Here is a 26,903-nt window from a genome sequence, read left to right as displayed (position 1 = left end):
ATATTCAACTACACAATCGACGATTTGATTTTAGAGAGAGTCAGTCAGGCTAACGACTTGACGTTGTTCTCGATCATAAGCTCACTTTCGATGCACACTGATCTGCATTGATCACTAAGGCTAATCGTCAGCTTGGATTCATATTGAGAATCTCTAGGGACTTCACTGATTAATATTGTCTGAAATCGCTGTACTGTTCTATGGTTCGGCCGATTCTCGAGACTGCATCGGTATTATGGATCCCTTACCAGAATATGTGGAGCATCAGGATTGAGCGGATTCAAAAATGTTTTATTCGAAGAGCGCTCAGGCGTCTGCCATGGCGTGATCCCCTGCCACCATATGTAGCCAGATGTCGCTTGCTGAATCTGGATACACTTGAGAGACGAAGGCGTATTCAACAAGCTACTTTCATTGTCAAGCTTCTTTGTGGTGAAATTGATGCGCCTCACCTGCTCGAGATGGTGAACTTTCGTGCTCCCAGCAGAATTCTACGATCCTCGTATTTGCTGCAACCGCTTCAACATCGATCATCGTTTGGGCAACATGAATCGGTCTACGGAATGCACAGTAGAACAATGTTTTGTTTTTGGAGAACCATCACTACGGACTCGATTATATGTGATTCGATTATTTACAATTTTGGACTCGATTATATACAATCTGATTTTTTTTTCTATTTTTCAAATATTACTTATTTCATGAAAAATTTTATCTTTCAACGTTAAAGTGAAATTTAAGTGGCCACTGTGCGGTTTTTGATGATTTTGCTTGAATTTTCACCAAGAATTGTTTATATCTATATTGCAGCGAAATTAAGAAAGATAGAAGTTGGGTGTCAAAGAACAAATTGTAAAGTGGTTCGAGAACTTTAATTTGATAGATAAAAACAATCAAGTTCAATATGATTGTTTTGGATAAAATTAATAGTTACAAATTACTAACTTTGAAATTTTTACTTCCAAAACCGTTATTTAAATCCACTAACTTATAGCGAATTCGTTTTTGTTCAGTTTCAACCTCAGTGCCACAATAACTGCTGTCAAAACGATTTTTATTCACTCAGTTTCAACCTAGTGTCGCACTAGGTTCGCCCCGAAAGCTGTTAGTTTCGCACTGAGATGTTTCCCTGGTTGGCACTCGGGTTCACCAATACCACTTACTGAACTGTCAAGTTCCGAGTTTTGGAAAATCTAAATATAAAGACTATGAAAATGGAAAACCTGCTGCTTTTGCTTTTGTATTATTGGAATCGTAATCCAATTCGGATTCTGATTTTGAAAAATATATTCGAGTAGACGGCATTATGCTTCGTATGATTTCATTGGGAGGCGAAAATAATGATGGATATTCAGGTGGTATAAACATGCTTTCAAAATCAAAATTATGAAGGAAAATTTACTTGATGTATCGAAAATTTATTTTATGTGATGAGGAGAAAAATTTGAAATAAATAAAAATAAAATGAAATAAGATTATGAAAATGAAATAAGATAAAATAATAAATATCGCAGAAACATATTGAACGAAAGCTGTGTCTAATAATGATTTTATATTATAATAGTAATTATTTGTGGAACAAACAGGAAATGCATCGACAAATAAGTGTCAGGACTACATGTGTTAGGTAATCAAACAATATGAAGTAAAAATTGTCGTTCAAACTTTTTTATTTTTACACTGCACTTGGCCCTTCTGATCTGATAGAAAATAATTTACCTCCCAAGCACTAATATCGCCACCAGACGTCAACACTGTACATTTGTCGTCGCAAACCAAAGTACGTAGAATAAAAAGGTAGTCTCCTTCCTACTTTGTTCAAGTAGTGGTAGGCAAAGAAAAAAAGCAAAAATTTTTAATAAACCATCGATCGAATCCATATAATCTCGAAAGTTTTTAATTTTTTTTTAATTGTACCACAAGAACTGTCTTAAAATATGTTTCGAAATGATGAAATAGCAGTCTACTTAATCATTTTAAAATTGAGGACAGTAAAATGATCGCACCTGTATTATAAAAATAATGCAAAAGCCGATTAACAAATGTGAGAAGAGGTTATGTCGAAGCAGTGTCGTTCCCGCAAATTGGTAATATGATGAAAGATTAAGTCCCACACTGCTGTTCATTTTATTTTATTAAAGCATCGTTCGAATATTCATGCGAAAATTGGCAATAGGAAACATCGGAATGGTTTCCGGTAGCAGCTTCACCAGATTTTCTGGTAATTTTAGATATGCCACGAATTGTAGCGGAACGTTTTGGAAGCTCCAAGGAGAGAATGTATGGGATAGCTGGAAACATCTTCGATTAGTTTATCTCATCACAATTTATATAAAACACAATTTATATAAAACACTATGGTATAACCGCAAGAGTGACGTAGGACTATCGGTGATTTAGAGATCATTTGTTTGAAGTTGAATCTAAATCCATTCTAAATGAATGAATAAATGAATATTTGGGAGACTTCGAAAACGAGAGCGTTACGTTGGAGGCACAAGGTTTTATGCATCCAATATAGGATACGAAAAACCTTGTTCTGAAGAATAATCTTCAGAAGCTAACCTGCTAACTGTACTTGATTGACAAATCACAAACCCAAATGTATTATATGGATATTTTATGAATAGAAAACATTAAAATAAACTCTTTCGCTTGAATGTAATTTTAATTCCAAGGGGAACTGGCAGATTATTTTCCAGCAACGATTAGATATTTCCACATTTTCCTCGATACTGGAAGCCCACCAGTGGTTAATACTAACTCGATAACCACCTGTTAATAGTACTTGATTGAAAAATATTTGGTCACAGTGTTACATGGATAGAAAACATTAAAATAAACTCTTTCACATGAATGTATTTTCAAATTCCCAGAGGAACTGGCAGATCATTTTCCAGCAATGATTAGATCTTTCCGGAACTTTCTCGATGCTGAATGGCATCCAAACGGAAAGAATTCTGCGCGTGTATGTGTCGATCCTTCGCCGTCCACCTCCTCCAGCATGTTAGGCAACGATGTTGTCTTGTCGATGTCCTCACGAAATATGAATGTGTCTCACCACCAGAATATCGCTTAAGTATGCTTTTTGTGTGTGATTGAATCGAGAGAAGGTGTGGTTCACGATGGCAATTTGGAAGGCAAACTAGACGGGAATGAACTCTCTGAGCTCGGAACTTTCGGCGACTGAGCACTAATCGATTGCGGGCGCATACAATATTGGATACGGAAATATCCTACTGATGGGGAAGAATAATCTTCTGAAGCTATCCTGTGAATTGCGATTGATTGAAAAATCACAAAACCAAATGTATTTGGTCACAGTGTTACATGGATAGAAAACATTCAAATAAACCCTTTAACATGAATGTATTTTTAAATTCCCAGAGGAACTGGCAGATTATTTTCAGTAACGATTAGATATTTCCACATTTTCCTCGATTTCGGAAGCCCACCAGTGGTTAATACTAACTCGATAACCACCTGTTAATAGTACTTGATTGAAAAATATTTGGTCACAGTGTTACACGGATAGAAAACATTCAAATAAACTCTTTCACATGAATGTATTTTTGAATTCCCAGAGGAACTGGCAGATTATTTTCCAGCAATGATTAGATCTTTCCGGAACTTTCTCGATGCTGAATGGCATCCAAACGGAAAGAATTCTGCGCGTGTATGTGTCGATCCTTCGCCGTCCACCTCCTCCAGTACGTTAGGCAACGATGTTGTCTTGTCGATGTCCTCACGAAAAATGAATGTGTCTCACCACCAGAATATCGCTTAAGTATGCTTTTTGTGTGGGATTGAATCGAGAGAAGGTGTGGTTTACGATGGCAATTTGGAAGGCAAACTAGAGGGGAATGAACTCTCTGAGCTCGGAACTTTCGGCGACTAAGCAATAATCGATTGCGGGCGCATACAATATTGGATACGGAAATATCCTACTGATGGGGAAGAATAATCTTCAGAAGCTATCCTGTTAATTGCGATTGATTGAAAAATCACACAACCAAATGTATTTGGTAACAGTGTTACATGGATAGAAAACATTCAAATAAACCCTTTAACATGAATGTATTTTTAAATTCCCAGAGGCAGATTATTTTCAGTAACGATTAGATATTTCCACATTTTCCTCGATTTCGGAAGCCCACCAGTGGTTAATACTAATTCGATAACCACCTGTTAATAGTACTTGATTGAAAAATATTTGGTCACAGTGTTACATGGATAGAAAACATTCAAATAAACTCTTTCACATGAATGTATTTTTAAATTCCCAGAGGAACTGGCAGATTATTTTCCAGAAAAGATTAGATCTTTCCGGAACTTTCTCAATGCTGAATGGCATCCAAACGGAAAGAATTCCGCGCGTGTATGTGTGTGTAGCGATGTCTTCCCGGGGAACCGTTTGTGGCATCACTCTCCTCCTGATGGATTCCCTTCTGGCCTAGGGTGCACAAACAGGCTCTTGGTGACACCGTTCATCCGCGCTTTCATGATAAACGAAGAGCTTCACCACAACAGCGACAACATGCTCCAATCGCTGTTCAATTAGAACTGAGTGGATTTCCGAGCGGCGCTCGCTTATATACCGATTGGTGATTTCAATAGCCTGTTTTGAAAGCAATTTTAAGACTATTGAAACAAGTTTTTGGATCAAAAAGTCACAAGTATAGAACGCGTAGACATTTTATCTTTCGAATGAAGTGTTTATCATACCATTTCGTTCAGTTGTTTAGGAGCTATTAACGCTCAAAATCTCGGTCTCCGGCGTAACGCTTTCGTTTTCGAAACTTTGATTTTACACCCCGGTATAGAAATGAAAGACGTAGTCCTACGTCAAAAACTTGAAAACTTCCTTATATCGAAGAATAAGATTTGAACATGATTTGAAATGCTTTCCGACTAGCAGTGAGGAATGTTTCGGTTCAATTTTATTGATCTACAAATGATCGATTCTTATCCCGATATGCGAAATAAGCGTTACGAGCAATGTTACCACATTGAATTTTGTATTTACGAGCTAAAAAATCTTTTTTATTTGTAGAGCAAATAGAAAATCTGTATTGGAATCTGTATTGCGGATTATATGCCTGATAAGAGTTTTGCTCTAGATTTAAGTACGAAGTAATAATTGCATACTTGTAGTGAAGTGTATAGATTCTGCTCATCCATATGTTTGAGCTCGTAATCACTGGTATAGCTTGCCAGTAGTTTTTTGAATAAGACTATTTTTCAATTTTCAGACCTATTCAAAAAGTTTACTGCGCAATTCTTTCTCGTCAAAAATGTGTAATATCTTAGATTGAGAGTGTTAGATAAATAGAGAATACTGCCGTTCTAGGCATAGTTATCCCATGTTACTTTTTGAAGAATTTCACTTTTCTTCATAAAACTTTGTTTTTATGCATAATGTTGTGACTGGGAGGGAATCCAAGCTGGACAATTTTTCACCAAACCAAACCAAATTTGAACAAGTACAAACGTGCTTGCACTGTTCGGTAGAGATGGGCAAACCGTTCACGAACGGTACGAAAGAACTAGTTCGCCGAAAAGAGTGAACGAGCGGTCGTTCTTTTTCAAAGAACGGTAGTTCTCCCCACGAACTGATTGCGAGCGAACGGGTTGTGAACGAACTGATTCCGTAAGAACGGTTTGCCAGTGAAGTGTTTGAGAGTGAACTGTTGGAGAGTGAACTGTTTGTGAACGAACTGTTTGCGAGTGAACTGTATGGAAAAGAACTGATTGAGAGTGAACTGTTTGGGAACGAACTGTTTGAGAACGAAGTGTTAGCGAACGAACTAGTGCAGCTGAACTGATTTGCACTGGACGGAATGGATAAATAAAACGAGAATGCTTGTAAGGAAAATAAAACGATTTGTCATTTATGAGCAAAATGCATGTAACGCAGGGTTTATTTTGTTAATGTATACTCAATTTTGGGTTAAAAATTAAATTAGATTTTCGTAGTTTTAAAAGCAAGCTATATATTTTCAATTTCATGTATTCTTTCAATTCCGCGTAACAATCATATACTTTCTGATTATCAGAAAAAAATCTGGAGGAAGCTGGGGCGATATAGGATTAGGTGAACATAAAATTTTATAGTGAGGGCATTTTGAGAAAAAAAAAGGTTTTTCGTTGCTTTCAATTCATTGTTTGGCGTGTACGTGTTATCGTGATTTTTTGTATGATTGATTGTTAGTGAACATCGGTGATGATTTTTTTCTCTGAATGAACATTATGAAATATGATCTTACATGGAACCTGTGTGTTGTCCAAAAACATAATATGAAAAATTGCACATATTTTGTCCGCATCAAATTATTACATAAACTTTTGTCGACCGATAAACATATTTTCACATACAGTTTGGGACTTTTAATGGAGCAGCTTATCTTTCCCCACTAAATTTCAAAAATATAAATCCCATACGTACACTATCCAGTCCAACGATATCAATTAATAGCTGTCTATTAATGTTGGGTTACAGCTAACATTCTATGTTGTTCTTAATACCGCTGAACGAAAGAGCGAAAGAACGGTTCAAAAGAACTGATTCACTTAGATGAACGGTTAGTGAGTGAACCGTTCATCAAAGTGAACTGTTTTGCCCATCTCTACTGTTCGGGAAAAAGCGGGAGTAAAATCAAAACTAAACCTACGTTGTGCGGTGATCGAACTAGAATGAATTTATTCTAACATGGGAGGGGGAAACTAGCACGTTTTGCTCCTCTTGTGTATGTGTTGGTGACAGTGGATGCTAGCAAACGCGCTAGAACATTCCAGATGCAAGTGCAGCGCGAATGCATTGGTGGGCAAAAAATGGGTGTATTACTGAACGATATTTCCTCCATGAATGAGAGACCGATGATAAGAGAGGTTGATCAACTTGCTGAAGCGATGAAAAACGGGCAACAAAATGGGATGATTCACTGAATATATCTCGTCCGACAACCTCAACCGGCCACCCACGCGAACTACACATCCAGAGTTTATGAAACGGCTCAGCAGCCTGAGATTAGATTTGCTGGATACTACTGAAAACCTCTGCAGTTCCTCTAAATTATCTTTGAAAACATCAGCCTGGATTGATTTCACTAGTCCTGTCCTGGATTGTATTTCAGATGTCCGATTCGCTACAAAGGTTTTCCAACTGTGGGAAGGGGGGTTCAACCATTCCAAAACCACTGTAAAGTCCGTCCAGAATACCACGTTCATTGCTGCAGTTCTTTTTTCATATAAACGTGCAGCTAGTAGGGCACCACATAATTCCAGTCTGGGTAGTGTTATACGCTTCAGAGGTGCTACGCGCGACTTCGAAGAGAGCAAATTAATTTTAACTTTCCCATCTGGAGCCTCTGATCGGGCGTAGATACAAGCTTCGTAGGCTTCTACTGGGGCGTCAAAAAAGCAGTGTAACTCTACGCCGATGAATCCGTTCATGAATGTGTAACCATCAATTCGAAGCGTAGCAAGACTTGAGAGCTTCTCACAAAACACTTGCCACTTTAGCTCAATTCTATTTGGGACCGGGTCGTCCCAGTCCTGAGACAGAATCCATGTTTGTTGCATCTTATCCTTGGTTAATATAACAATCGGCGCTATCAGTCAAAGCGGATCGTATAACTGATCCGCGAAAAAATATACCATATTTTTATGGGTTCCATATCTCCAAATTTGCGTCGTAGAGGAAGCGATCCGTGGCAGGCTCCCATCAAATACGTAAATGAAATCCTCCTTCTGTCATGATTTCTTCCAGCTCGTTACATAGTTGAATCGTCTGTGCCGCCGAATCTTCTCCTCGAATGAGATCTTCCAATTTATTCCGAATTTCGTGACTGTCTTTAGGGAACTGTTTTTTCTCATCCTCGTCTAGGTGATGATGCTTTCTGGTTCCAGGTTGAGAAGGATCAAAGCGCCAAAGGATATCAAAGGAATATTCTCCCTCATTGTTTCGTGAAGTTATATTGTAGTAAACTTCCTCACACCGTTGATTGTTTGATGATTGTTGTGGGCCACGTACATCTTCAATTAACCAAAGCCTTTCTTGGGTTTCATCAAGGGATGCCATGGTAATAGCAGAACAGATGATACTCGAATTAGGTGTACCGAGGTCTGCCATGCCAGAAACTATCCAGCCGAAATCACTTTCAATAAACGATGGTAGATTATTAGATTATTGCCAAGATAAAACCGTCCATTTTTTATAAATGTGTAGTAGTGTTCCGCTCCAATTATCATGTCGGCTTCGCTACTTCGGTTAAAATCAGGATCCGCCAATTCCAGATTCCTCGGAATTTTCCAATTATCGATGGAAACCGTTGCAGACGGGATATTTATTGTCACTTTGTTCACCACCAAAAAGACGGGTGGGTAATGTCGGGGACATAACCGGAGTGACGTAGGACTATACAAAGGGGACAGCTTTTGTTAAATATATATTTTAAATATATTGTTTTATTCTCTTCTCCTACGTGAATACCTACCTATCTACCTGAAAAATGGATTAGCTTACTGTTTACTCTTTATGAATATGTTGATGGTTCTGAAAAGAACCTTTGGTGTTGTGTTTTTGTTATCACTCGATATTCCCATCTTGTTCGGTTAAACCTTCCTGTTTAGCTATTGCGTTTGCCACTCGCCACAGCTTTCACAGTTGGAAAATTTCTTCCCATCCAGCTTGTGACATGTTGTTCAGTAAATTACATTTAATGCGACGTGCCGGAGAAACACTTTGCCACTCACTGAAACTAATTGTTGCCTTGATGAGCGCCGAACCGAAGCTGCTCTGTTCTTGATGCGGGTTTTCTGATTGTCGTGAGCAGCTTTGCAAGCCAACTCGAGCACTCCGACGGTCGAAGCTCTATAATCGCTGTTAGGTATACTGGTGCTCCGGGACCAATCCGTTCGGCCTAGTTACCCTTGCGGAGCAATCAGTGAATCTGACCAACAGGGAACTGGAGACCTGCACGGTTCGAGTGAGACTTTGCCTTTCCCTTAACTTGTCCTCCTTTGTTACGTCCACGATGCCGATGCCGTACAACCACACGGGTTTACGGTTTGAAAGAAAATAAGATATTTTTTTGGGGTCCGCGTGTTTTATACTCAAGCGGTACACACTCACAGGATAGAGACAAATCGGCAGACTCAGCCAGAGGGGCGAATCCAACGAGACGAACGAATGAGCGTTAAAAGGAAGCGATGGCAAAAAAAAATACATTCACTAGAGGCGAATGAACTGAAAAGTGTAAAGCCAAAAAGAAGAAGAAGAAGAAAATACATTCATTACGATTTGTTCGCTCGTTGGATTCACATGCAGGCCTTTTCAGGATCACAAAATTATTTTCAATCTAAAGAGTTTATTGTTTTGTTATCACTCGATATCCCCATCTTGTTCGGCTAAACCTTTCTGAAACGAATTCAACTCGCAGTATCTACTTGGAACACAGGCAACCGAACAAATCTCATTGGCTGAATTTCCATTGGGTGAGGAATCAATATTCTCCTGCTGGGTGTGGGATGAAGGCTCAAATCCAGGATGTACCAATGTGTGGTGACGCTTGTTGCAAACCCTGTAGCTGAATTTTGATTGGCAGCAACGTGCAAAGTGATCGCTTTTGAAGCAGTTGCTACACACCTTTTTTGTGTTGATCAATTCCAGCTTGTCCTTGAGTGGCATCTTATAGAAGATTTCAATCTTCGATAAGATGCCACTGATGATTTCAATCTTCGATAAGATGCCACTGATGATCTTATCGAAGATTTCAATAGCGGGTGCTGTTGAGAGCATGCAATGCATTCGGAATACGTTTTCTCTGTAGTTGCATGGAAAACTGTTCGTGTTTGTTCAAGCTTCTTTGTCGGTTGTTGATGTTTATCAATACTAGATTGGTGACAATCCGCCGATAATGATTCCAACACTCTTGCTCTACGCTATAGGAATTTCACCATTTTTGTGTACGTATGGTTCTCCTCCATAAAAGCGAAATCCTCCCAAGCCTTGAGTGTGATATCATCTAAACGGGAATTCATCAGAGCTAGCAACAGTCCCACCATTAATTTTTAAACCCGTAATCAAGCTTGATTGATTCAGTGTGGGGATCTCATCACATTTCATTGAACAATAGTATAGTGCTTATAAAAAACCCGACAAATATGCGAGAAAACTTCGATTGCGTTTTTCTCAGTTGCTGATTTTGGAACATGGAACAACTATGCGTAGAACGGCAGAATAATGGTAAATAAAAAATAAGAAACATTTGAAAATGTATTTTCATGGAAACCGACGGAGAGAGTTTATTTCATTTAGTTTCGCGTTATAAACATTCATTTAATCCTCACTTTCCTCGTGGTGTTTATGCATGGTCATACGGAATTTGACCTTGATGTCGTTTGACAGCAGTACTGAGGCATTTCCCCCTCGGATTTTAAAAAATTACTTCGATTTGATTATTGCGTTTTTTTTTGTTTTGTTCCCATTATATTGCGAACAGTGTTTGCCAAATGATCCATTCACTGAAAAAATCGCTTTCGTTCGCTCAAATATGATCATACACAAATCATTTCCCCCAGCGGCATCCTTTTGTTGTTACGTACTGCAAATCACGACACAAAAGAGAACGAGACAACTCTGCATCAGTTCGCACTTCATGATACACTGACACGCAAGCAAAACCATCATATACGCTTTCGGTGCAGAAAGTTTATTTTCTTCTTTGCCTCTAACATATGCATATCGACCTCTCCATGCATCATTAAACAGCAGGATCGTACGGACTATGCAAAGCGAATGATTCATATTCAGCTAGTATAGCATATCCTGATTTTTAAGTCTCAGAGAGTGCAACTATATGATTATTTAGCTCGATAGAGGCTAAGGGAAGGGTAGATAGGTCATATTTTCCATTTTTAACGCCGCTGTCCCTTGAAATGTGTATATTCATATAGACCGCAAAGTTTTACTGGCAACACCGCTCTCTTTTCCCATTCGTTGCTCTCCGCAAATGGTGACCGAATGATGACGTAATTTTTGTATCATTTATTGCTTTGCACTTGTCTGTGCAGTGGGTTTCGCTATAGTAGAGCGAAACGATATATGCGGTTCAAACTTGTATGCAGGCTTCGAAAATGGTTTGCGATGTTTGATACAGCTCGAATATGCAAACAAACAGTCTTCGTTCCTTTCTTGGTTTAATCATGTAATGTTACACAAGTGATTACTGTCATTCATACAAGTATCTGAATAATTCTCTCATATTTGGTTATATGTTCGTGAGAGGTTACTTGCATGACACATTGTGTATCATTCGATTTTAATCGAAATCCAAACACTGATTGCAAAAAAATATGGTTTCAATCACTAGTATATTTAGCACATTTGACAGTAGCAAAAATAGTTCAGTTCAGTTCTGTTCGAATTGTCTGATTGAGTTTGTTAATTGTTGCGTAAAATGATCAAATATTTAAAAGTTATTTTATCTTGTTACATGAATATCCAATAATCTGTAATCTGTATTTACAGATTCTTGGTCAAAAAACATGCTAAAAATCTGTATCATTACAGAAAAATCTGTATATGTGGCAACACTGGTTACGAGTGTTGTTGTCTTTCGCGTAGTATTTATGGGAATCTGGATTTCCTACAATGCTGCTGATGGAAACAAAACACCGTAACAGTGGATATCGAAGATGACATGAGGTGAGCTTTTCGACAACGTTCTCAAGAATTACGGTTTTGGCGGGAATAGTTCAGGCGCAGGTGCCATACTGACTTGCCGAACTTTATATATTTCTTTTTTTGTAATCAGATACAAGTATAAAATCAAATTTGTTGCGATTATAACTTGAAAACCGTTTGTGTTCTTTTATTATATTACTGATATGCTATACACTTTCTTACAAAATACTGATAGGGGGGAAGCAGTGGGATTAATTTTCGTAAATGGGAGAATGGAGCAAAAAAGGTTGAAGAACACTGGACTTAAACAGTCGTTTACAGTTTTTGTTGATTTCGGAGTAACGGGTTTTCCAAAGTACACAACGGAAATTTTGTAAACTTTCCTCAAAGTAAAACGTTTTTCCCATTTTAAAACGTTTCAAAAGATTGGTAATCCAGGGCGGATGACGAGAATTGCAGGCCGTCTTCTTAAGGACGAATTGATCAATCGCATAGAAGATAACATTAGATAAAGACTGCGTGGCTACCTCGATATCGCAGTCATTGAGAATGTCATCCCAGTTAATACTTATGAAAAAACGATTCATTGAAGAAAAAATCGCTTTACGATCATCGTAATAAGTTGACTCGATCGTATCAACGAAAACGAGTGGTGATGATTCACGTAATGAAACAAGAAGCGGAGGGTTATGGCGACATATTTTAACTAAAGCGGAAGGAGATTTTGATCACCGTTGTGTTGATGACTTCTGATGATTTCTGAGTTGGTGAAACATAGGTCGAGCATAGGGTTATTATCGTTGAGGATTCCGTTCATTTGGCACAAGCCAGCAGTACTAAAACTGTCCAGTAAACGTTCAATTAAACAGTTCATAGATGAGCGTGATGAATATGGATACAAGTGTTTACTTGAACTCTGAGTCCAACTAATGCCGGACAAATTGAAATCACCAAGTAAAAGAATGTTGTCAGTCAGTGATATTTGATTTGTTATCCAATTAACACGTTAAGCTCCGATTTTTTCTTGCTGCGCTTGCGCGCATCAAGAGCATTTGCACAATATCAGTGTCGGTCCCAGTTGCCAAAAATAATTATTGTATAAATAGAAAATAGTCAGTAATTCGACTAGAAAGTAGTCTCATTTTGTGAAAAATCCGAAAACAAACCATATATATTTTTATTTTATTATTTTATAACTGTCAGTCCCAGTCAGTTAGCACTTGCCTGCCAAAAAGCTCAACGTCGGCCCCTAAGGACCGACGCTGGGCTCAACGTGTTAAGAGAGGAGATATGCGAATCTATTACGGTTGAATAGTGTATACGATCTGGAAGTATATAGGCGATGTCAATATAAGCGCGGAAACACACTAGATGGCTCTACCACGCGATTTTTACAATGACAAGTCGCAGCAGGAGCTTGATGTAAAACACATTCAGCGGCTTTCGACGGTTTCACTATTTGCCATTATCATATGTTTATAGACGGATGCAAACCGAGTCTATGGTACAAGGTACAACTGTTTGGATAATAAGCGGATTAGAGGGGTGGCATATAAAGACAGAATGATGGAAAACGGAGGAGGAGACGTTTGCCTGAGCGAGAGGGAGCGAGAACTTGATCACAAACGTCTGAAATATTGCATTCCTCGACCATTTGGATGGAACGATTACGATTATCCGCAGTTACATGACCGCAGAGTGGATTTCACGTATTAGCTCACCTGAGAGTACATTTATTATTGCCTCGCTTTATTTTCACCTTTCAAAAGCACATAAACACTAAGGCCATCTACACATTGGGCAACCGCAACCCGATCTTTGTTGGCGATGTCAATCAGATCTCCAACTCAGCTCTGCACATTGAGGCAACTCAAACGTAATGAATTCGTTAAGTTTTCATCTGTCAACTGCATAATCGCTGGCAGAGATGTCATTTCTTCAAATACCAAAATAAATCATATGAAGAGCGAATTATCTAACTCTAGCGAAAAGAGGAAAACAAAAGTACTCAATTTATGCAAACGACATCTAATTGAAAATGTGCGCAATATTTGTAAGCTACAATGAAATCAAAACGAGCAGTTTTATAATACCTCAACTGCATGTAACAGATAACCAGCCCCTTTAAAATTTTTTTTGATTGCATGGAAAAGAAAAAAAATATGACGCGCTGCCATTCGACAGTAGACTTTATTTAGGTTCCGCATCAATCTAAAACAATTGAAAAAATGGATCATTCTAGTAAACATATTCATGTCCAATATTCCGTCGGTCACGAGTTCGAATTTCTGCTAAATTCTCACAGTAATGTTGTATTGTTCTCTACTGTTCCGTTATGATTCCGGCAATTTTTAAAGCAACATCAATTCAAGCATCACCCGGATTGTACTCAGTGGTCTTTCCATTCTCTCTCTATTTCTGAGTATTAATTATTTATAACGTAACCGGCTCGCACGAATCCTTGACCACAATATGAACAAGTGTGAAGAGTCACTGCGTCTAGCTCCGGAATACGTGTCACATTGGGAATGTATGTCTGCTTGAAATAATGTGTCTCCCCACTGGTGCCGGACCAACATATATCGTGTCAAGAACCTGATTGTACTCTTCCGATTCGGCTGATCCTACATAGACTGTTTATGAGTAGTAGCAGCTCCCCCAAATACAGGCCTGGTACACACGATTACATAATCGAGACGGCAATGAACTGCAAGGTCTACATCAGCTGATCATATACAGCAGGAATTGTGTATCCCACATGTGCGATAGGAGAACGGAAAAAACAATGTGATTTGCCGTTCTCTCCTTCTGGGATCTCATCACGAACGAAGCGGTCACGTTGGTGAATTATTCATCACTTCATCGTAGATTGGAGATCGTGAAATATGACACAGAGTAGGATCAACATCAACAACAACGCACAACAAAAATTGTAAATAGCGGAGCGAAAGTAGTCCGAGATGGTCCGCCAGTGGTGACATTTAATTTAATAGATGTAATTTGTGAGGTGAAATACCTGTAACTGTAAATATAATGTAAAATCTAAACGTTGTGATATGTAAATATAAATTGAGTTTTTACATGTGAATTGTAATTAATGTGAAATGGAATTACACGGATGTGATATGTTTGTTTGTGAAGTAATGTCGGTAGCATATGTGATTGCACTTTGAGTGTTTACGCATTTGGATTGTCGTCGAAATTTGAGTGGATGTGTACTTTTTGTTTTTGCCGACGGTAGCGGAGTTTGTGTCTTATGTGGGGGAAAGGAAATTTTCCCTTCGATGTTGGGACCTGGAAATGAATCTATCGGAGTTTGAGAATTTGACGGCTCAATTTGGCTTCCCAACATAGGTCATTCTCCATTCGAAATCCTCTTTCAGTTTGTTCCACCTGCTACAATATAAACCATATATAAAATTATATATCAAAATAAAAAATGCTTACGTTTCGTTCGTATTATTATAAACAGGGCAAATCTTGAAAACACTGTTTGTTATTACTACTGACAAACATTGAAACTCAACGAACGCAGAATTAAAAATGTCAACAGAAATTGAACGAAAAAGTTGCCAACATATATCGCGCGTGACTCGACATGCTAGGTTGAATCGAAAAAGTTGGTCCGACCTAAGTTGCCAGTTGCCTAGTGTGTATGCTCCCATTTGATTACACATGCTCTAAACTTTTTTGACATATTCGTTAAGTTGCTTTCCAACTTAGGTTGCCTAATGGTTGCCATAAAAGTTGAGAACATGTGTAATCAAATGGGAGCATACACACTAGGCAACTGGCAACTTTGGTCGGACCAACTTTTTCGATTCAACTCAGCATGTCGAGTCGCGCGCGATAAGCGCGGAAACACACTAGATGGCTCTACCACGCGATTTTTACAATGACAAGTCGCAGCAGGAGCTTGATGTAAAACACATTCAGCGGCTTTCGACGGTTTCACTATTTGCCATTATCATATGTTTATAGACGGATGCAAACCGAGTCTATGGTACAAGGTACAACTGTTTGGATAATAAGCGGATTAGAGGGGTGGCATATAAAGACAGAATGATGGAAAACGGAGGAGGAGACGTTTGCCTGAGCGAGAGGGAGCGAGAACTTGATCACAAACGTCTGAAATATTGCATTTCTCGACCATTTGGATGGAACGATTACGATTATCCGCAGCTACATGACCGCAGAGTGGATTTCACGTATTAGCTCACCTGAGAGTACATTTATTATTGCCTCGCTTTATTTTCACCTTTCAAAAGCACATAAACACTAAGGCCATCTACACATTGGGCAACCGCAACCCGATCTTTGTTGGCGATGTCAATCAGATCTCCAACTCAGCTCTGCACATTGAGGCAACTCAAACGTAATGAATTCGTTAAGTTTTCATCTGTCAACTGCATAATCGCTGGCAGAGATGTCATTTCTTCAAATACCAAAATAAATCATATGAAGAGCGAATTATCTAACTCTAGCGAAAAGAGGAAAACAAAAGTACTCAATTTATGCAAACGACATCTAATTGAAAATGTGCGCAATATTTGTAAGCTACAATGAAATCAAAACGAGCAGTTTTATAATACCTCAACTGCATGTAACAGATAACCAGCCCCTTTAAAATTTTTTTTGATTGCATGGAAAAGAAAAAAAATATGACGCGCTGCCATTCGACAGTAGACTTTATTTAGGTTCCGCATCAATCTAAAACAATTGAAAAAATGGATCATTCTAGTAAACATATTCATGTCCAATATTCCGTCGGTCACGAGTTCGAATTTCTGCTAAATTCTCACAGTAATGTTGTATTGTTCTCTACTGTTCCGTTATGATTCCGGCAATTTTTAAAGCAACATCAATTCAAGCATCACCCGGATTGTACTCAGTGGTCTTTCCATTCTCTCTCTATTTCTGAGTATTAATTATTTATAACGTAACCGGCTCGCACGAATCCTTGACCACAATATGAACAAGTGTGAAGAGTCACTGCGTCTAGCTCCGGAATACGTGTCACATTGGGAATGTATGTCTGCTTGAAATAATGTGTCTCCCCACTGGTGCCGGACCAACATATATCGTGTCAAGAACCTGATTGTACTCTTCCGATTCGGCTGATCCTACATAGACTGTTTATGAGTAGTAGCAGCTCCCCCAAATACAGGCCTGGTACACACGATTACATAATCGAGACGGCAATGAACTGCAAGGTCTACATCAGCTGATCATATACAGCAGGAATTGTGTATCCCACATGTGCGATAGGAGAACGGAAAAAACAATGTGATTTGCCGTTCTCTCCTTCTGGGATCTCATCACGAACGAAGCGGTCACGTTGGTGAATTATTCATCACTTCATCGTAGATTGGAGATCGTGAAATATGACACAGAGTAGGATCAACATCAACAACAACGCACAACAAAAATTGTAAATAGCGGAGCGAAAGTAGTCCGAGATGGTCCGCCAGTGGTGACATTTAATTTAATAGATGTAATTTGTGAGGTGAAATACCTGTAACTGTAAATATAATGTAAAATCTAAACGTTGTGATATGTAAATATAAATTGAGTTTTTACATGTGAATTGTAATTAATGTGAAATGGAATTACACGGATGTGATATGTTTGTTTGTGAAGTAATGTCGGTAGCATATGTGATTGCACTTTGAGTGTTTACGCATTTGGATTGTCGTCGAAATTTGAGTGGATGTGTACTTTTTGTTTTTGCCGACGGTAGCGGAGTTTGTGTCTTATGTGGGGGAAAGGAAATTTTCCCTTCGATGTTGGGACCTGGAAATGAATCTATCGGAGTTTGAGAATTTGACGGCTCAATTTGGCTTCCCAACATAGGTCATTCTCCATTCGAAATCCTCTTTCAGTTTGTTCCACCTGCTACAATATAAACCATATATAAAATTATATATCAAAATAAAAAATGCTTACGTTTCGTTCGTATTATTATAAACAGGGCAAATCTTGAAAACACTGTTTGTTATTACTACTGACAAACATTGAAACTCAACGAACGCAGAATTAAAAATGTCAACAGAAATTGAACGAAAAAGTTGCCAACATATATCGCGCGTGACTCGACATGCTAGGTTGAATCGAAAAAGTTGGTCCGACCTAAGTTGCCAGTTGCCTAGTGTGTATGCTCCCATTTGATTACACATGCTCTAAACTTTTTTGACATATTCGTTAAGTTGCTTTCCAACTTAGGTTGCCTAATGGTTGCCATAAAAGTTGAGAACATGTGTAATCAAATGGGAGCATACACACTAGGCAACTGGCAACTTTGGTCGGACCAACTTTTTCGATTCAACTCAGCATGTCGAGTCGCGCGCGATTTGTGTCGGCAACCTTTTCGTTCAATTGCTGTTGATGTTTTTATTTCTGCGTTCATTGAATTTCAATATCTGTCAGTGGTGATGCAAAACAGTGTTTACAATATTGGAGCATCTGTTTCTATGAACGAACGAGATGTAAGTATTTTGCTACTTTGGTTTAGTTTATATATAATATATATTCGTTTGACGTTAGGAAATGCCATCAATATGCAAGTTCTCTTGATATACCGTCCGGGAAGAGTGCTGAATTGGTCAAGGATGCGTATAATATTGGAGATTGAGCAAGAAGCACAGAATCCGCTGGATGTGTTTTTTCCAAGTTAACAGCAATTGTTGCTGTCTGTTGTTATCAGCGAGCCGAAATAAGTATGTTAGGTAAATATGTCACCTTTAGCTTGATGCCGTCGGTTATAATAATGATTCAACAAATACCAACAGATATTCTGATCAGATTTCCCGGGAAACCGTTATCATCCCTGATTCTCGATTGTACCATGTGCGAAGGTGCGGTCTGCGAATATGTGACCCCTGGGAGAATTTTTCATATTTAGCGTTAGTGTACACATAAATTATTCTTTAGAAGAATTGTTGAAAATTTTTCTGTTTTCTTTATATAATTCTTTTCGGCTGTATTCTTATTTCAATGATTTTTTTATGTTTGTAAATATTGTTTGCTGGTTTGTGGTATTACTCCAACGAAAAATAAATATATACATCCATTTTTTAGAAATATTTAGAATTTAGAAAAAAAGCAGAACCCAAAAGAAATTCTGAAATCTATTCTACACACGAAGGAATATTAACACAACGGTACATTTTTTAAATAAAAATGGTATTGTTTGATATATGAGATGAAACACCTTCGAAAAAAGTACATCCAGGAATGCCAGATAAGCAGATTTTTTTTCTGCTATAGTGTAAATTGTATTTCAAATGTGCCCTTTTGATTCTATTGTAGTTTTAAGAAGCCGCGTATGCATTCAATTTGATTCGATGATTTGTGAAATTAAGTTTTTATTTATTTTTTCTTTGCCTGGTGTCAAGAAAAATCCCAAGTAAAGTAGTTTTTACAAACCAATTTTTCATAATTTGCTCTCCGTATGATTTTTTTGGCAGTTAAATAAATGGCTCTCTGCCAGCGATTAGGCAGTTTATGATGACGGATAAAAACTTAACGAATTCATCGCGTTCGAGTTGTCTCAATGTGCAGAGCTGAGTTGGCGATGCGATTGACATCGCCAACATAGATCGGGTTGCTGTTGCCTAATGTGTAGACGGCCTAACACTCTGCAGCCATCTTGGATGTCTACTGTGTTTTTTTTTTTTGTAAACAAAACACAATACGCTCGTGGCCAAGCTCGCTCGTGATCAGTTTGTCTCTTTCATGCTTCAAGCAAATAATAACCCTTCTGCTTTCATCCGTACTGTTTTCATGTACCGCTCCCTTAACCATCTTAGTGACGAAACGGTCTCACATAGTACCCGTCTTGTTTTATATCATACACATTCCATTATCGTGGCTCCGCGGCGGTCTGTAATTGCAAAATCGGAGAGCCGTCCAGTGTGTTCTTACGCTAAGTAGTGTGACTGTAGAACGTCACGGCAGCCCAAATTTGCTCAGCAGTACAGCCATTAGGAGGAAGCAGCTCTCGTGATATGAATTTCGAATTTATGGCTAGTAAAACTCCGCCACCAGTGACCTTTGTACTATTTTCAACGGATCGATCTGAACGGTATACTATGTACGGAGAACCGAACAGTTGTTGCGACAACGTATTAGTATTGAGCCATGTTTCGGTGAAAGCCAAAATATCATATGACGCGTCAGAACATGATAGACAGTACTCGTTGATCGATGTCTTCATTCCGCCGACATTTTGATAGTATACAATTATGTCGTGGCTCGAGACACAGTGGGAGAGGAATGATTGTATAAAAAAGCGGCTTGTGTTGTTTGAGGACCGCTTCGATTATCAACTGATTCGAGTTGTAGGGGCAGTAACTGAACTGCATCGGCTTATGGTTTCCGATTAGAAAATGGAGATATAGATACACTTTCTGGCCAAAAATCCTACACAAAAAAGACGGGTGGGTAATGTCGGGGACATAACCGGAGTGACGTAGGACTATACAAAGGGGACAGCTTTTGTTAAATATATATTTTAAATATATTGTTTTATTCTCTTCTCCTACGTGAATACCTACCTATCTACCTGAAAAATGGATTAGCTTACTGTTTACTCTTTATGAATATGTTGATGGTTCTGAAAAGAACCTTTGGTGTTGTGTTTTTGTTATCACTCGATATTCCCATCTTGTTCGGTTAAACCTTCCTGTTTAGCTATTGCGTTTGCCACTCGCCACAGCTTTCACAGTTGGAAAATTTCTTCTCATCCAGCTTGTGACATGTTGTTCAGTAAATTACATTTAATGCGACGTGCCGGAGAAACACTTTGCCACTCACTGAAACTAATTGTTGCCTTGATGAGCGCCGAACCGAAGCTGCTCTGTTCTTGATGCGGGTTTTCTGATTGTCGTGAGCAGCTTTGCAAGCCAACTCGAGCACTCCGACGGCCGAAGCTCTATAATCGCTGTTAGGTATACTGGTGCTCCGGGACCAATCCGTTCGGCCTAGTTACCCTTGCGGAGCAATCAGTGAATCTGACCAACAGGGAACTGGAGACCTGCACGGTTCGAGTGAGACTTTGCCTTTCCCTTAACTTGTCCTCCTTTGTTACGTCCACGATGCCGATGCCGTACAACCACACGGGTTTACGGTTTGAAAGAAAATAAGATATTTTTTTGGGGTCCGCGTGTTTTATACTCAAGCGGTACACACTCACAGGATAGAGACAAATCGGCAGACTCAGCCAGAGGGGCGAATCCAACGAGACGAACGAATGAGCGTTAAAAGGAAGCGATGGCAAAAAAAAAATACATTCACTAGAGGCGAATGAACTGAAAAGTGTAAAGCCAAAAAGAAGAAGAAGAAGAAAATACATTCATTACGATTTGTTCGCTCGTTGGATTCACATGCAGGCTAAAATGGGTCCTTTTCAGGATCACAAAATTATTTTCAATCTAAAGAGTTTATTGTTTTGTTATCACTCGATATCCCCATCTTGTTCGGCTAAACCTTTCTGTTTAGCGATTGCATTTGCCACTCGCCACAGCTTTCACAGTTGGAAAATTTCTTCCCATCCAGCTTGTGACATATTTTACAGTAAATTACATTCAATGGCACGTCGCATTACCACCACTCAGTATCGGATTGGAGGTAATTTTAACCTGTAATTGAACATTTGCGATGACAGTGGTACAGTGTCGACTTTCAATGTGGGGTCATAATTTGGACCCCGAACTCTATGTTTACAAAAATGTCCAACTAAATATGTCGCATTACAGGTCCGTAATGCCAACTGCCAAATTCACATACTCATCATATCCTGGCAAACAAATTATGAAAAAATCAATTTGTGTTTTATTATTATTTTCGATATTGTTTTAGAAAGCATTGAACTGTATTTCCTACCTGTATTTCCTGTATAACTCTTTTTTGGGAGGTTTAATGGCCCTGAAAAGCGCCTTGTTTTATGGAATGGTTCCAATTTAGAAAACTTAGTACTCGTGGTTTTGAAAAAAAAAACCATTTCGAACGCCCTCGATGCCGCCTTGTTCTGGATTTGCCATCAAAGCAGTTTGTATAAAGAACAAACTTTTTTCTTCTGCTACCTGAAGCCGTTTTGCGATTGCGTTTGCCACTCGCCACTCGCTGCAACTACCTGTTGTCTTGATGTCCACCGAACCGAATGTGTTCTGTTCCGAATGCGGGTTTTCTTATCGTCGCGAGCAGCTTTGCCAGCTAACTCGATCACTTCGGCGGCCGAAACTATATAACTCCGGCTAGGTGGACTGGTGCACTGGTACTAACGCGCTCGGCCTAGCTACCCTTGCGGGGAACTCCAGATCAACACGGTTCGAGCGGGATTTTGCGAAACGATGTGGTGTACGGCTTGAATGAGAATGATCGTTACGGCAGCGGAGCGGGGATTTTTAAGCTGACTGGCTGGTAGAGAATTACGCATGTGTGAGACTGCGACCAATGTTTCGTTCATTTTTTTCTTTTTCCTTTCCAATCGTGCTTCATTCTATTTCGCTGCTGCTCTGGTTGCCCGTTTTGGCCGGTACGATTTGAGGAGCACAAAATGGACCAATCAAAAATGGGCACATAGTGCATTTTGACAATGCTTGATATTTCACAATTATTCAATTATTTATCTCAATTTATCTCAAGGTTGCCCGTTTTGGCCGGTACGATTTGAGGAGCACAAAATGGACCAATCAAAAATGGGCACATAGTGCATTTTGACAATGCTTGATATTTCACAATTATTCAATTATTTATCTCAAGAAAAATGAAATGTTATTCGTTATGATAGATGCGTAGATATATTTCCTATCAATTGATGCAAAAACCTTTGCGATCTATTGAGAAATGCTCGAGTTATAAGCGTTCCAAATCTTGCATTTTTTCCTACTTGTTCAGTGCCTAGATTTCCATTTCACCCCCTATATCTTCCGGTTAGACGTAGTCCTACGTCAAAAACAATATAAGACGATGCTGGCACAGGTGGGAGAAGCTGAGTATAGTCCATGTTACATGAAGTTTCAGGATTGCTCAAGCTAATTGGTGACGGTTCCTTTGCGATATACATAATCGGCAAAGCTGAGCAGTTGTTTTTTATTTTTTTGAACTATATTATTATCCATGTTTGAAGGATCTGGAACCGAGCTAGAAAGCCTATTATGTGGTGCAGTATCATCAACCCCAGTGGCTGGACATATACCATGCTCAGCATTACCTGATAAAACTATCAGATCTGATGCATCTACCGATCCATCTACTCTGATTCGTTCCCCTAAACGAGAAGATGTCAAACGTGATGAGGAAATACTGAAAACTTTGCTGAATTCAACTGCATATTATTAAATTATATCCTCTTCGAAATTTCGTACATCTCCAGGCGCAGTATTCTGGGGTGCGTGTCTGCTGCAGCTCGAACGTGGTGTCCGATGAGTCGACCGTAAATTGAATTTAACGTTGGTAATTGCTAGGTAGCGCTTGCTTTGGTGTTAATACAAAGTGTGCACAACTAGTTCAAAAACAAAATCCAGATGTCTCACCGATCGTTTACGTTTTGCGTTAGATCGCCAATAACAAACTGTTGATATAATTGTTGTTTGAAGAGGCTCTGCTTCAATTGGAAGCAACAATGGCACGAGACGATGAAACAGAGTTCGAGTCCGTAAATGAATTTGGCATGGCAAAACGAAATGAATTGTATGCAATTTGTATGCATTTTACTCCGTTTTCACCGTGAAGTGACGTTCGTGATCAGGCCCATAGTGTATTCGACAAAGTTTTAAATCTTGTTAAATTATGAACTTTTATCGAAGAGACCAACTTTCTATGTTTGATAATTTCTGGAATGTATGGCATTTTCGACTCTTGAAAAATAGTTTTACTCGTAACGTTTTTGTGTGTAAATTCTCGCATGACATGTCAAGCTTGTCGATGTCTCTAAAAATAAAGAAGTTTGTGGAACACGTCAATCGCGATAGTTTACACATATAAATGTTACAAGTTATACATACATAGTAATTTTTCAAAGAAAAAATTCATACATTTCATTCTCCAACTACAATTTTGTATTTTTTTTATCGAAATAGAAAGAAATAGACGTCTTCGACAAAATACATATTTTAATCTAGTATTTTGTCTAATACACTATATCTCTTGACTTTAAGCAAAATTAGAATTAGTAGTTTTCAAAGAAAACATGAAATAGTTGTTGTTAGAAAAACTTTTTTTCCTGTAGAAGTGTCCATCTTCCGATGTATGATTTGCTGGAAAGAGCTATTCATATATATATTTTTTGAGAATTTAGAAAAAAATACGTTTTGAAGAAAAATGAATTCCAAATTTTAAAATATATTTTTTTTCAGTGTAATTTTAGATACTGATATTTTTTATGAAAATTTAAACAATTTTCTACATCTCATTCTTTGAACAAAATTTTGTAGGTATTATATATTAGGCTGTCAAAAAAGTCCTGCGGTATTTTTTTTGAATTTTCATTTGTTCATAAAATTAGTTACAATCATCTGTTTTAAGTCAAATATGCGCCGTTTTGTTCGATGACTTGTTCCCAACGAGATGCCAACTTCATAATATCCCTGTTATAGAAGCTCGCTTCCTTATTGGCAAAAAACTCGGATAGACAATTTTCACAGGCCTCTTTTGTGGCTAACTTCTGACTACCTAGCTCGATCGCCATGGACAAAAACAGGTGGTAGTCACTTGGTGCAAGGTCCGGACTATACGGCGGATGCAAAAGAACCTCCCATCCGAGCTCCCGGAGCTTCTGGCGCGTCACCAAAGAAGTGTGTGGCCTGGCGTTGTCCTGATGGAAGACAATGCGGCCTCTGTTTATCAAAGATGGCCTCTTCTTCATGAGTGCTACCTTCAAGTGGTCCAGTTGTTGGCAGTACAGGTTCGAATTGAGCGTTTGGCCATAGGGAAGCAGCTCATAATAGATTATTCCTTGACAATCCCACCAAACACACAGCAGAACCTTCCTGGCTTGGCCACCGTATGAGTCGCTCCAGCGGGCTTCGACCACGACCGTTTGCGCTTCACGTTGTCGTAAGTGACCAATTTTTCATCGCCAGTCACCATCCGCTTCAGAAACGGGTCGATTTTGTTGCGATTCAGCAGCGATTCACATGCGTCGATACGGTCAAAGATGTTTTTTTGCGTCAACGTGTGTGGCACCCATACATCGAGCTTCTTTGTGAATCCAAGCTTCTTCAAATTGTTAATAACGGTTTGATGACTTATCCCCAGCTCTTGGCCGATGCTACGGCTGCTACTATGCCGGTCTTTCTCGGCTAATTCAGCGATTTTGTCGCAATTTTCGACGACAGGCCTTCCGGAACGTGGCGCATCTTCGACGACCTCTACTGTAGGTGTTAACAGAACGAAAACGTTGAAACCATCGTTGTGCGGTGGAAATGGAAACTGTATCGGGTCCATAAACTGCACAAATTTTATTGGCAGCTTGAAATGCATTTTTGCCTTTGTCATAGTAGTACTGTAAAATATGTCGGATTTTCTCTTTATTTTGCTCCATATTTGCGACACTATAACTCACAAACGACTTAACCAAACAAAACACGGTCAAGGACTATATTATAGCGCGCAAAAATACCTTTCCAACAAGCTATAGTATGACTCGATACAATGAATACAACTAGAACTACGCGCTTACAACGACACCTCGCGGAAATACCGCAGGACTTTTTTGACAGCCTAATATTTTGATTTATAAATTTAAAAAAAATAAGAAAAGACATTGGCTATTTTCAAAAAGTAATATAATTCATTTTTAAACATTTCAAGTATGCTAAGTTTCGTAAATTCGAAGTGCTCAAGCGATGCAAGGCACTTTCTTTAAAAATTCAAAACGACTTTTCATTCCATGCTTTGAATTCAGACTCTCGTATATTTCTTCAATTTCTCTCAACCCTTTCGCTACGAGCGTCGTCTATAGACGACATACGAGCGACGACCTGTATGTAGGAGTGTCGTCTATAGACGGCATCCGCGCGACAACCTGTGTGTATGAGCGTCGTCTTTAGACGACATAAAAGTGATATACTGCACATCGATCACACCAGCGCGATGTGCATACTTTACGGCATAGTGCTCCGTACAGCGGTAACACTCCGGCGGAGCACAGTGCCGTATTGAAAGGGTCAATGAAATATTCTTAATCTTAATTTCGACGGACTGAATTCCACAGGCGGAGTTCACATATTTCGCTACCTACTTTCTATTTATGTATCTACTGCTACCTATCGTGTGATTTATGGAATTTTCCATTACTTACGTACTTAATCAACAAAAGGCTCCGGTGACCTGTGCTGTACACAAAAGTCGTCTCCATACACCTCGGTCCATGGCTGTTTGTCGCCAACCATACAGTCTGCGTAGGATCCGCACGTCGGCCAATCTGAACGCAGTCGGCCGATTTTCGCGGTATGAACGATGGCTGGTGCAACTCATGGTTTGTTCGCCTTGTCCACATTCCGTTATCTATCTGCACTCCACCATAGATGGTGCGCAATACCTTCCTTTCGAACACACTAAGGGCGCGCTGGTCCTCCGAGAGCATAACCCACGTCTCGTGGCCGTGGAGGACTACCGGTCTTATCAATGTTTTGTAGATGGTTAGCTTTGTGATGCGGCGAATTTTGCTCGACCGTAGTGTCTTTCGGAGTCCAAAGTAAGCACTATTTCCTGCCATAATGCGTCTTTGTATTTCTCTGCTGGTGTCATTATCTGTGGTCACAAGTGAGCCCAAGTACACGAACACGTCTACCACTCCGATTTCGTCACCGCCAATCTGTATTCTTGGTGGGAGGCTAACATTTGTCTCCTTGAAGCCTCTTCCTCGCATGTATTTTGTCTTCGACCCTACTGGCATCAGTCTGATGTAAACAGAGTTGCCAATAATATTTTCCAAAAAACTGGAAGATTGCTCATAAAAAAACCGGAAGAAAACTGGATCCTGAAAAATCGTTTTATTTTAAGAAGTTCGACTTTGGGTTATTCAAAACATTTTTTTGGTATCTATTCCAGTGCTTGAGAAATATAATTTACTTCGAAGCATGTAGTTCATAAAATAGCGAAATAAGCCATTAATTAACCATTCGAGCAGATCAAAATAACGTTTCCCACCACTCGAACATTACTGTGAAACAATATTCTATTGGTTTCAGAGGATTTCTCTCGGTAACCTTCT

At 39.0% G+C, this 26,903-nt stretch overlaps 1 protein-coding gene across 5 annotated transcripts in view; it reads left to right on the top strand.

Annotated features, from left to right (window-relative positions):
* Positions 1-26,903, top strand: part of LOC129779526 (liprin-alpha-1) — a 458,998-nt gene that overhangs the window by 385,167 nt on the left and 46,928 nt on the right. The window contains exons 19-20 of one of the 5 annotated variants that reach the window (XR_008743689.1): positions 18,230-18,411; positions 18,475-18,693. The exons of the other annotated variants lie outside the window; for them this stretch is intronic. The gene's annotated coding sequence lies outside the window, so the exon portion shown is untranslated. Of the gene's footprint in view, positions 1-18,229; positions 18,412-18,474; positions 18,694-26,903 lie in introns of those variants that run through there. 5 annotated transcript variants of the gene reach the window in all.

Source organism: Toxorhynchites rutilus, chromosome 3 (assembly GCF_029784135.1).
Source record: "Toxorhynchites rutilus septentrionalis strain SRP chromosome 3, ASM2978413v1, whole genome shotgun sequence".
Classification (NCBI taxonomy): Eukaryota; Metazoa; Arthropoda; class Insecta; order Diptera; family Culicidae; genus Toxorhynchites; species Toxorhynchites rutilus.
This window is presented reverse-complemented; position numbering and strand designations above follow the sequence as displayed.